At 49.5% G+C, this 10,528-nt stretch overlaps 1 long non-coding RNA gene across 2 annotated transcripts; it reads left to right on the top strand.

Annotated features, from left to right (window-relative positions):
- The first annotated feature begins 806 nt into the window (after positions 1–806).
- Positions 807–6,818, top strand: LOC113987915. Of its 2 annotated transcripts, none has more exons than XR_005565560.1 (3): positions 807–1,318; positions 3,996–4,145; positions 6,600–6,818. It is a non-coding gene; the product is annotated as an uncharacterized LOC113987915 (long non-coding RNA). The 2 variants fall into 2 exon arrangements; XR_005565559.1 differs by lacking the exon at positions 6,600–6,818 and adding an exon at positions 4,752–5,742.
- Positions 6,819–10,528: the final 3,710 nt, after the last annotated feature.

Here is a 10,528-nt window from a genome sequence, read left to right as displayed (position 1 = left end):
TCCCTGAAGTTCAGTCCCACGCGTTACTTGTCCACGCTGTCTGCTCATTCAGCTACTTCCAAGGAAGAGCAGAGCCAGGAAAAGAGCCCATCTCACCCCTGATCCATATCTGTGAACAAAACAGATAGACTGTAAGATCTCAGCACGTTTGGTTGGTGGTTCTTTTTTTTTTTCCCCCTCAGATTTAGCTGACTATTCAAATAACCTGGATGAGTGCTGAAATGAAAGGGAGGGAAAAAAAAAAAAAAAAAAAAAAAAAAAGCCCGAAAAGAAACGCGTTAAGGATAAAAATAAAACAGCACCAAAACAAGCCAGGGAGCTTATTTGCAGTGCCCGAACAGAGTTTAGTTTCTAGGCTTTATGTTAGGGTAAGTTTTCCCCGCCGCAAGATGCGAGAGCTCCGCGCGGGGCTGCGGAGCGGGACGGTGCGGGGCAGGATGCGGCCCCTCGCCGGCTCCGCGGGCGGGCGAGCGGGGGGGACCCCGCCGGGGGAGAACCGTCAGGGATCCCGCCCCAGGATGGGAGAACCGGCAGGGATCCAGCCTGGGGGCAGGGGATCCGGCGGGATCCTGCTGGGGAGGGGGCGGGGGATTCCGCCTGGGGGAGGGAAAGGGATGCGGGGAGCGGGGGGGACACACAGGCAGGGATGCGCCGCGCCGCGGGGGGGAGCAGGGATGCGCCCCAGGGGTGGCAGAGGATGCAGCCGGGGCCGGGGGGGGGGGGAAGGGCAGGGTCTCATCCGCGGGGCAGGGGGGCTGCAGACCCCGGAGGGGCTGGGATGCGGTGGCGGGGCGCGGTGAGTTTCCGCGGGGCGCGGAGCGCAGCGGCGGGGCGGGGGGCGGGCGCGGGGCGGGGGGCGGGCGGGAGGAGGTGGAATTGCATTTCTGCCGCTAAAGCGTTCGCGGAGACTTCAAGGTATAATCTATCCCAGATCCTTTCCCAGAGAGAAACTTGGCGATCACGTTTCCACATGATGCTCACGTTTGGTGCTCTCCAATTATCCCTCCCCACAAAGATAGGTGGCGTGTGTTGCAGGGTCTCTCCTCTCGCTCGTACAGAAAAGAAAAAGAAAAAAATGTCATTAGAAGAGGCGTAACACGTCAGTCCGTCCCCAGGTTTGTGTTTCCTGGAGTGGCAGAAAGAGATCAGTCCTAACCTGCCCAGCAGGAATAACGGTCCTTCCGACAACTCTTTGCAAGGCTTTTTACAATTTCTCCAGGAGCTGCATCTCCCTTCACCTTTTCTCCTCCACTTCGCGGCTTCTTCATGCTTTTTCTTGTCACCATTTCTGGCCAAAACTACAAACAAGACTTCGCAGGTAGGTTCGGAATTTAATTCCATTTTCTCCCTTTTTTTTTTTTTCCCCTCCTCTTCTCTTTTTACTCAGACCACCTCACGCACCAGCAGGCTTATTTCATTTCGAGAGTATTTTAATTTTTCTGGCTTGTTTATACTTGGGGCGAAAAAATCTCTTTTTTTTTTCTTTATTTTTAATTTTTTTTTTAACCGAAACCTGAAGTCACTCCAGCACCGCTCCGGGAAGGGGTGAGCGGTTTCGGGGCGCTCGGGGCTGTGCCACCACCACCCCTGCTCCCCTTACCTGTCAGCCAGGTACGGGAGGTGCCTTTACAACGCAGCCACAAAAGTTTTAGTGTTAGGAAAGGACTTCGTCCTCCTGAAAAAAAAAAAAAAAAAAAACCAACCAAAAAACCCCAACAAAAACCTCAAACATCCCCCCACCCATCTCCTGCTCTTTTTATTTCAGGTTTTACATCTGAGCTCTGAAAGTTTGCAGGTACCTGTTAATGCTTTGCATGCCCTGAGCATGCAGAGCACGCCCGGCCGGGCACCGCTGGAGCCCCAGCCCCGGGCAGGGTTCCCCGGCAAAGGATGTGTTTCCCCAAACAGAAAGTTTTGCTGTTTTGTCTGTTTAGTTGGTTTCATTTCTTTATTTTATTTTGTGAAGCTGGGTGAAGCAACACCTTAGCTTCTGGGAGCCTAAAGCAAGAAGTGAAAGTACTGACTGGAACTTAAAAGTCGTTTACCAAAAGCAAAAAAAAAAAAAATAAAAAAAAAATAAAAAAAAATTTAAAAAATGATAATGTATATTTTTAAAAGCTTGCTGGTCCTCTAGAAAGAAAAGTGTTCTCGAAATTTGCAGGTTTAAAATTATTGTCAACTTTTTGCGGGAGGCAGGGGAGCAAGGAAGGGAGTGAAATGCATTTAAAAGAATTCACCATTGGTCGTTTTGCATTAAAACGCCTATTGCCGAGGCAAGCTGAGGGTCCGGGCTCGCCTCGGTGCCTGTCCTCCCTCCCCGCTACATCTCCTGGTAGATGTGCCGCGGTGATGCCACCATTGCCCACTCCAGTCTCGGGAATAACTGGCAAATACTAAAGTTTCTAGCACATTTCTCAGCCTCTTCCTTCCTCAGCCACATATATGCACATCCACAGAGCCATCAGTTCCCTCTGTCCAAGCAGAATCCCAAGCAGGAGAGTGTGAGTAAACACGCTGACCCCACACACACTCTCTCAATCTTCCCATCCTCTTACCTGCTTGGAGATTTATTATTTCTTATTTTTAGCCAAGCAGGTTTTATAACAGCAAAGGTCTGAGGGAAGAGTTCAGGCAGAATAAAAAGACCCAACAGCAACACACTTCACTGCTCAGTCCTGGTGTGAAGCTCCAGCAAAGTAAAAAGACACAAGGGAGGGGAAAAGAGGAAAAGGGAAAAAATATCTCACTCTGCTTAAAAAAATATATTAAAATTGTTGAGTCAGGTAATAATTTTTTAGGTTTTATGTAAAACTCCCAGTGCAGGAGAAGACAATAGATGCGAAGGCGAGGGGGGATCCTGCTCAGGAGAGCAAGGGTTAATTGCCCTTGTTTTACAGTTTGCATCTGTTACATCTTTTATAGCCCCCTGTTTAAACTAATCCTCAAGTCAAAGCATCTTTAAAGCTACAGCATCTTCTTCGAGATGGACTGAGTTTCAGGAGCGTTCTTACAGCAAACCAAACGTTCCTGCCTCTCTCTCCCTTTGACAGATAGAGCCTCCTGCCCAGCCCGGGCACACAGGCACACACAGTAGGTCTAAAAGTTTGCACGTTGTGTTTTTTTTCTTAAAAAAGAAAAATAATCAACAAAAAAAACCAAAACCCAACTGCAAGGTTGAAAACTCTGACAGCGGTAGTTTTGATTTCTGTTTCTTTTCTGGGAAGGAAAAAAAATGACACTCTGAAGCTTTGTTTAACTAAGGGACAGGGGAAACCCTGAATATTGTCAAACTGACTAAAAAGGTGACAGAGGTTTATAATTACACTCCTCGTTGTTAGGGGGAGGGGGAGGTCTCCGTGCTGAGCTTTACCCCAAAAGGACAGGGGAGAGCCATGTTTCCCTCTCCTCTTATCACTTTGCTGGAGTGCACTTTGGGGGAAAAAAAATAAAGGCAAGAGAAGGGTAGGATTTCGCATGAAAAGAAGTTCTAGTGTCAAATTAAAGTACTTTTAGGAGGAAATGGTCCGCCTAGCATTGAGTCAAACAGCCTACTGTAAAAGCTGTGCATTCCCTCATACGGTCATGAGTTATGACTCATTTGAGATGTAATTCTTGTCTCTCTCTCTCTCTCTGATCTGCTTTGCTGGTGCAACACACACACACACAGGGAGGGAGACACACGCACACGCGCTCACACACACACACGCAGAGACACACACACACACACACACAGAGAGAGAGGGAGAGAGAGAGAGAGAGAGGGAGCAGAAATAAATAAATAAATAAATATATAAATAAATAAAGAAGAAATCTGCCCGGCTGGGGAGAGAGGGGGAGCCCGCTCCGACCGCGTCCCACCTCCCCCGGCACGGCCAGGCTCGCCGTGTGCGTGGATGGGTTCTTTTTCGGGTGCAAACTGGGGTCCCCGTTGGCGCCCTGCGTTTAAATGGGACATCCCGATGCCCACATTGTCGCTGTGTTTGGTCGTTACATAGAGCCTGCGTGCTGCTGCTGCTGCTGCTGAATCAGGGAGTCGAGCCCATGCGAACTGCCATCTGATCCACTCTTATCAATGAAGCAGCAGATCATGGCGGATGGCCCCAGGTGTAAGAGGCGAAAACAAGCCAACCCCCGGAGGAAAAACGGTAAGACGCCCCCCCGGGAAAACTTTTCCGGCCGGCTCCGCCGCGGCCCGGGGAATGGAAGGGGGGGGGGTTGTGGAGGAAAGCCGGCGGCAGGACGGGGAGCGGGACGGCGCGGGAGGGACGGCGCCCGGCAGCCCGGGGCTGGCCGCCCCCCGGCTCCCTGCGCCGCGTCCCGGGGGCTGCGCGGCCGCGGAGCGCTGGAAGGGGGCAGCGGAGGGGCGCGGGGGGGGAGCGGCGCTGCCACCGGACCCGCCGACGCCGCCGCGCCCCAAAGTTTGTTGCGCGGGCGCGGAGCGGAGCGGGCGCTGCCCCGGAGCCCCCGGAGCTCCCGGTGCCCCGGAGCGCAGGCGGGGGCGGCCCCGGCGCTGTCTCGCCCGGTGCTGTCACAGCCCGGGCCGGGCCGGGGCGCGGAGCGGAGCGGAGGGAGCGGAGCGGGGCGGTGGGAGGCGCGGAGCGGCGCGGAGCGAGCGGGGCGGGCGGCCCTGGGAAAAAACCCGGCAGCGTGAGAACCCCGAGGCGGACTGGCACCGAGTTAGCGACTCTCTCTCTTTCTCCCTCTCTTTTCTTTCTTTTCCTTTTTTTTTTTTTTTTTTTCTTCATTGTTAGGGACTCGAAAATGAAACTTCCTCCTCCCTGATAATTAATAATACTAATGAGCTCGGTGCCCGATTGTCCGCCGCTGCCCTCTCCCCCGGTCCCCGCCGGCCGCGCAGGGCCGGGGCGCAGTGGGACGCGGTGTTCTGGGCTGATTTCACATTTGGCAGCTTTCACTGGTGTGATGGGTCTCTCTTTCTCCGTCTCTCCCCGTCCCTCCCTTAGTTTCTTCCTTTCTCCCCCGGCTGATAGCCGCTCCCCCGCCGCCAGCCTCCCCCTCCCCGCCCGCAGCCCCTCGCATGGCCATCCCGGCCCCACTTCCAACAACTTTCCTCTCGAGGAGCCAGAGGAAGGAAGATATTTGTGTGAACCTGAACCCATGCGCTTATAGCTCAGCTACTTCATTTAAGTGGAGAGGTGGAGGGGGGCTGAAGGAGGAGGGGGACACACACACAACAACAACAACAACAACAAAAAACACAAAGACAAGAGAATGTTGATTAGAAACAAATGATCCTGCCCCCCCTTCCTCTCCCTCTCTAGGTTGTGTGAGTGTGAGTGTGTGTGTGTGTGTGTGCGTGTGTGTGTCTTTTTCTTGTTGTGGTGGAGGCGTCGAGCCATATGGGGGAGTGATAGAGGAATTTTAGTCAGAAACTGTTCGTTATGTTACACTGGCTTTTCCCTTTGTGTTGTCTTTGATCTATTTGCTTGGCTTAGTATTACAAAAAAAAAAAAAAAGGCACCAAAAACCTAAAATAATATATTCCGAGCAGCTTCCCAAGGATCCGTTCCTTGTTATCTTTTTTTAAAGTCTCTCCCCCTTCACCACCACCCTTTACTCTTGTGTCTGTCATTATTTAAGGTGGTCCTCACAGAGGAGACCTCCCCTTCCCCTCATCTCTGGGTAATTTAGTAGACATTAAAATTACACGTAATGTTTCCCTCTCCTCTCTTGTGTTTCCTCTGTTCTTTTTATTAAATGTTGGTTATTGATTTTCTAAAATCAATGTCTGTTGTGGGGCTTTTTTCCCCTTACAAGTATCTAAAGCACGTTGCTGATCAACTGGATAACAAAAGCTTTGTGTCAAGTAGCCTTTTTTCTTATGTTAAACAGTCATTTTTGAGAGAAAAAGAGAATGAGATTTAAAGCAACGCATCCATAAGTGCTCTTTTGCAGTAAAGAATATTCTGAGTGTTTGAGGGGGTTTTATTCTTCTTCCTCAGCCTCCTTGCTTTTCCAGGCAAGATTATTAGTTTAGCGTGTTAAACCCATCACATGCTCTGTGATGAGGGATGCGTCTACGTGTTTAATATTTTCTCAACATGATTTGAGTCCTAAAAAAAAACCCCACCACCATCCCTCCCAAAAAAATAAAGAGCTGGACGCCTCTGTTTGCCCAGGACACCAGGACCGCAGCCTGGTAGTGTAGCCAAGTCTTTGGGAGCACGTATGGACTGGGGTGGTACAAATTCTGGTTACTTTCCTGAGAAAGTGTGTTTTCAGAGAGCTGCACTAACTTGGGAAGCCACCACACTTGGGAGACGAAAGTTTAATTGCGATTTTTAAGGTAACCACTTAAAGATCCTGCAAACTTCAAGTGTGTGCGCTGGTTACGCGAAGGTCTAAGTTCTCCCTTCAGTGTCTTGCTCTGGCCAAGACACGGGGAGGAAGCGGGAGGGGGGGAAATAATTCTCGACTTTCTGTCTGTCCCCTCTTCCCTCTTTGTGCTCCCTAATTTGTTTCTTTCATTCATTTCTGAGTGAGAAATGCCCTGGTTCTGAGGAGCAGGTAGAGATGAGTGAGGGTGGGTTTGGTTAGGGCTTTTTTTTTTTTTTTTTCATTTTCTCTTTCTCGACAAGCACGTATCCAACGCCTTTCCCGTTGGGAATTGCCCAGGATTTATCTGGACTGAGTGGATTTTTCTTCTTTCCTGGATTCGTGGAAAAGATGTTACTTCTGAGCTTGTGTCTTTGCTGATAACACCAGAAACGGTGATGCTTATCGAACTCGGAGAGAAAATCCTTAGAAACGCAGCAGAACCAAAATAAAATTTAAAAGCCACGAAAAAAAATATAAAAATGGATGGTCGTGGAGGAAGCGAGAGGAGTGTGAGTGAATCCCAGACACATTACAGACGGGGACAAAACAGAATAATCTAACTAATGCCTCAGTGGGCTCCACGCCTGTGTGCGTGTCTCTGCGTGTGTGCGGGGATGGGCAAGGCTCGGGATGAGATACCGGGGCTGGATAAAATTACACCGGAGCTAAATAGGGTAGAAAGGAAGAAGGCTCGGGATTTTCCAAGATAACGGGGTTGATGAGAGCTGCTGGAGTGGAGGAGAGGTGTGCGGGGGGGGGGGGGGGGGGGGTGGTGAGAAAGGCGCTGTGGAAATCAATGAGGGGTGGGCCCCCCGGGGAGGAGGGGCAGGAGGGAGGATTGGAAGGCGAGGACCCCGACGCGACGGGGGGGGGGGGGGGGGGGGGGGGGGAGAAAGGCGGGAGGTGCGGGAGCGGCAGCCCAGGAATGCGGCGGAGCTCCGGGAAGTTCAGTCAGATGATTCCCAGCGCCTGACTCACTTCGCGGCACTTTCACTCGGGAGAGAAGTGGCTGCAGAGGAGGAGGAGGAGGAGGAGGAGGAAGAGGGGGAGGAGGAGAAGAGGGCAGCGAGCCCCCTTTCCGCACGGGCGCCCCGCGGAGGCGGGGGCTGCGCCGGCGGCCGCAGCGCCGGTGCGGAGCGGTGCGGAGCGGGGCCCGGCAGCAGCGCTGTCCGGCCGGCTGCCCTGCCCTGCCATGCCGGATGAGCTGCCTCTCTCCGTGTTGTTGTGGTTTGGCGTTTGTTGGCTGAGGGGTTTTTTTCCCCTCCTTTCCTCTCCCCTCCTCAAAAATCCAAAATAAAATTAAAGTCCCCGGGAAGGAGGGGAGGGGGGAAAGTTGGATCTAATTTACCCCAAAGTTTCAGTAAACAGCTCTCTTTGATTCCTTTGCCACCTCGCTTCCAGTTGTAAAGAAAAGGGAGAAAGTTCAATGCTTTCAGGGCGTCTGATCCAAGGGAGAACACAGACCAAACAAGCAGAGACGATTAGACTTGCTCAGAGCCTTTCCCAAAAAGATACCCACCCACCCCCCTTTCAGGGATGCTGAGGAAGGGGAAAAAACCTCCTTCACTTCCCACATGAAAAAGAAGGGGGGGAAGGAAGGAAAAAAAAAAAAAAAAGGAAAAAATATGCAAGCCTGCCTGCTGCCTTTAGTGAGTGGGAAGTGAGGCTTGTCTTCCCTGCCTGGAGAAGTTTGGAGGCAGCTAGACTGAGGCTGGGGTGTGAGGAGGCAGCTGCTCCCTGTGCAGCCCAGGTGGCAGCGGGCAGGGCGGGCACCCGGAGCGCTCCTGTGCCCGGGCAGCTCCGCAGGGCCGGGAATCCGTTGCGAGGAGATTACTCGGGGAGTTGGCTCACTGGGTAGCGAGACAAATGTACTGCTACCTCCAGAAAAAGCACCTGGAGATAGGTATTAAAAATTAATGCCATAAAAGCGAGTGGCCAAGGCGTAATGATTATCCAGCTACATTTTCTCGGTGCAGATTCATGTCCAGGCTGAGCTGTGACATGGAGCAGGGGAGGTTGTTTTCTGTGTCAAGTCGTATCTATTTATTTTCTTCCGAGTTTCGAGAAACCCAGCGAATTTGGAGATTAGTGCCTGAATTACTGTTTGCCATTTGTGACCATTCGGTGCTTACTGGTTTTGCTTATTGCACATGCTTCGCAAGGAAAGTTTTGGGGGAATTTCTAATTGCTGTAAGAATATGCATTTGATGCCTGGAAAAGGCATATCCGAAAAGGGAAAAAACAATAAGGAAACCATTACAAGTTAATCATGGATAATTATACATAGCCAACTGCCCAAGATAGGGGAAATACATGGAAGACTGAGATGCAAGCTCTCAGGACAGGCTGGTAATATTCCCCAAGAAAAATGTGTGTCACCCTTTAGAGTGGAAAGAAGGGTGTTGATTCTTTTACAGCAGCCCCACATTCATTCCAAGAAATAGGAAATTCTTCGCCTCACAACAGTTTTTGGCATCTGCATTATCCCAGTGCTTTTAAGGTGCATTTTCTCCTCTGTGAAAGAGAACTCTTTGTCCTTTTTTTCTCCAAGACCATGGCTTCCCAAGGTAGACACTATTTTGTGCCTGTCACATAGAAAGGGAGTGCAGGTTTGCAGTGCTCACAGACAATTGATTGTCTGCCCTAATGTGTTTCATTTACATGTTTATAACGTCAATAGTGCTGGGGTGTCCACTGTACCATTCATTCCAGCATTCCCACAAGGGTGCAATTGTCTGAATGGCCAAGTCAGACACCTTTTTGATTGCTCTTTAGTTGTCTTTTTAGAGTATAGAGAAAAAGGAGAGAAATCTGTGATGCAGAAACACTAGTTGAAAATATTTCAGAATTAAACGTCACCATTAAAGCAGATGTGACCATTAGACAAACAATATATTTTAACTAAGGTTCTGAAGGTGGAAACAAATTTAGAATAGTGGGGCTGGTGAGTGCACACGACATCCAGTCCTGTTCCTTAATTATTTTAGGCTTTAAAAAAATGATTTGTCGTTTTCATTTTCATTTCAGCCACTGTAAATGCATCCACCTCCTAACTCTTTGTATACTTAACTGTAATTTGCGATGTTTTCCCTACATATTTACATATCTCTGTTTATACCAACAGCGTCACCTAACCATTGGGAAAGTCTATTGAAAGAATAACTAGGCTGGGAGAAGTATAGACTTTAAAAAAAAAATATTAAGACCTAAATATTTCTTCATCAAGCTTTTTTTTTTTACTGAACAAAACGACAATGCCTAGACTTTCTCTTGCAGCAGTTTAACTTACAGAGCTGTGCACCAACTCCTTACGCCTCCGGTTACCGTCCCCTTGCGCTGCGAGCTTTCAGCAAAGTGTTTCGAGGAGTTTCCAAGTCAATGAAAGATTACTTTTTAAGGTGTGCTGTGCTGTTCTGATATGCCCATACTGTCCTTTATCATCAGAGTTGCGTCTGAGGGAGGCAAGAAACGATTGCTCGTGGTTTGCATCAGAATAAATAAGCCACTCAGGTTATTGGAACTTATACAGAGATACATGTTGTACATGCGTCTGCACCTATGCGTGCCTGTGTTGTATAGAGAGATATGGGATGTATAGGTGTGCTTAAAAATAACGGTTCACGTTTCAGACTAGATCATTTCCCTCTAAAAAGGATGCTGATCCCAGCAGTTACGTTTAATACAAGTTGACCTGTTCCATCCGTGATCATAAGTGAAAAGAGCACTAAGTCCTGTAGTTTCTGCTCGAGAGGTAAAGCGAGGGAAAACTTTTTTCCCTTCCCTATATAATTTTTGGTGTAATTTTTAAAAATGCCTGTTTGTGGAGAGATTTTTTTTCCTTCTTTTTTTTTTTTTCCTTTTTTTTTTATGCCTAACAGAGAAGACACAGTAGATGCACCGTTAGCTGAACCCCTGACACGGCGGTCTTTTGAATGCCTTAGGTATGATTTCACTTTCGCTCACATCAATGCTGACCTGAATGCCTTTCATATCTGATCCGCTGTGTCTCTCCCAGTAAACATCCCCTGAGGGGAGAACAAAGAAAGGAGCTCTTCTTCTTCTTAATCACAATTCAGCCCATTCACCGCCGGCAGGCTACATTTGCATTCTGCAACAGAAAGCCAAGATGAAAAGAAAAAAAAAAGAGAGTGAGAAGAAGGGGGGAAAAAGCAGAAGGGTGGAGGCTGAG

This window comes from Pipra filicauda, unplaced genomic scaffold (assembly GCF_003945595.2).
Source record: "Pipra filicauda isolate LSUMZ 115617 unplaced genomic scaffold, ASM394559v2 scaffold496_size435334_pilon, whole genome shotgun sequence".
In the NCBI taxonomy this organism is placed as follows: domain Eukaryota; kingdom Metazoa; phylum Chordata; class Aves; order Passeriformes; family Pipridae; genus Pipra; species Pipra filicauda.
This window is presented reverse-complemented; position numbering and strand designations above follow the sequence as displayed.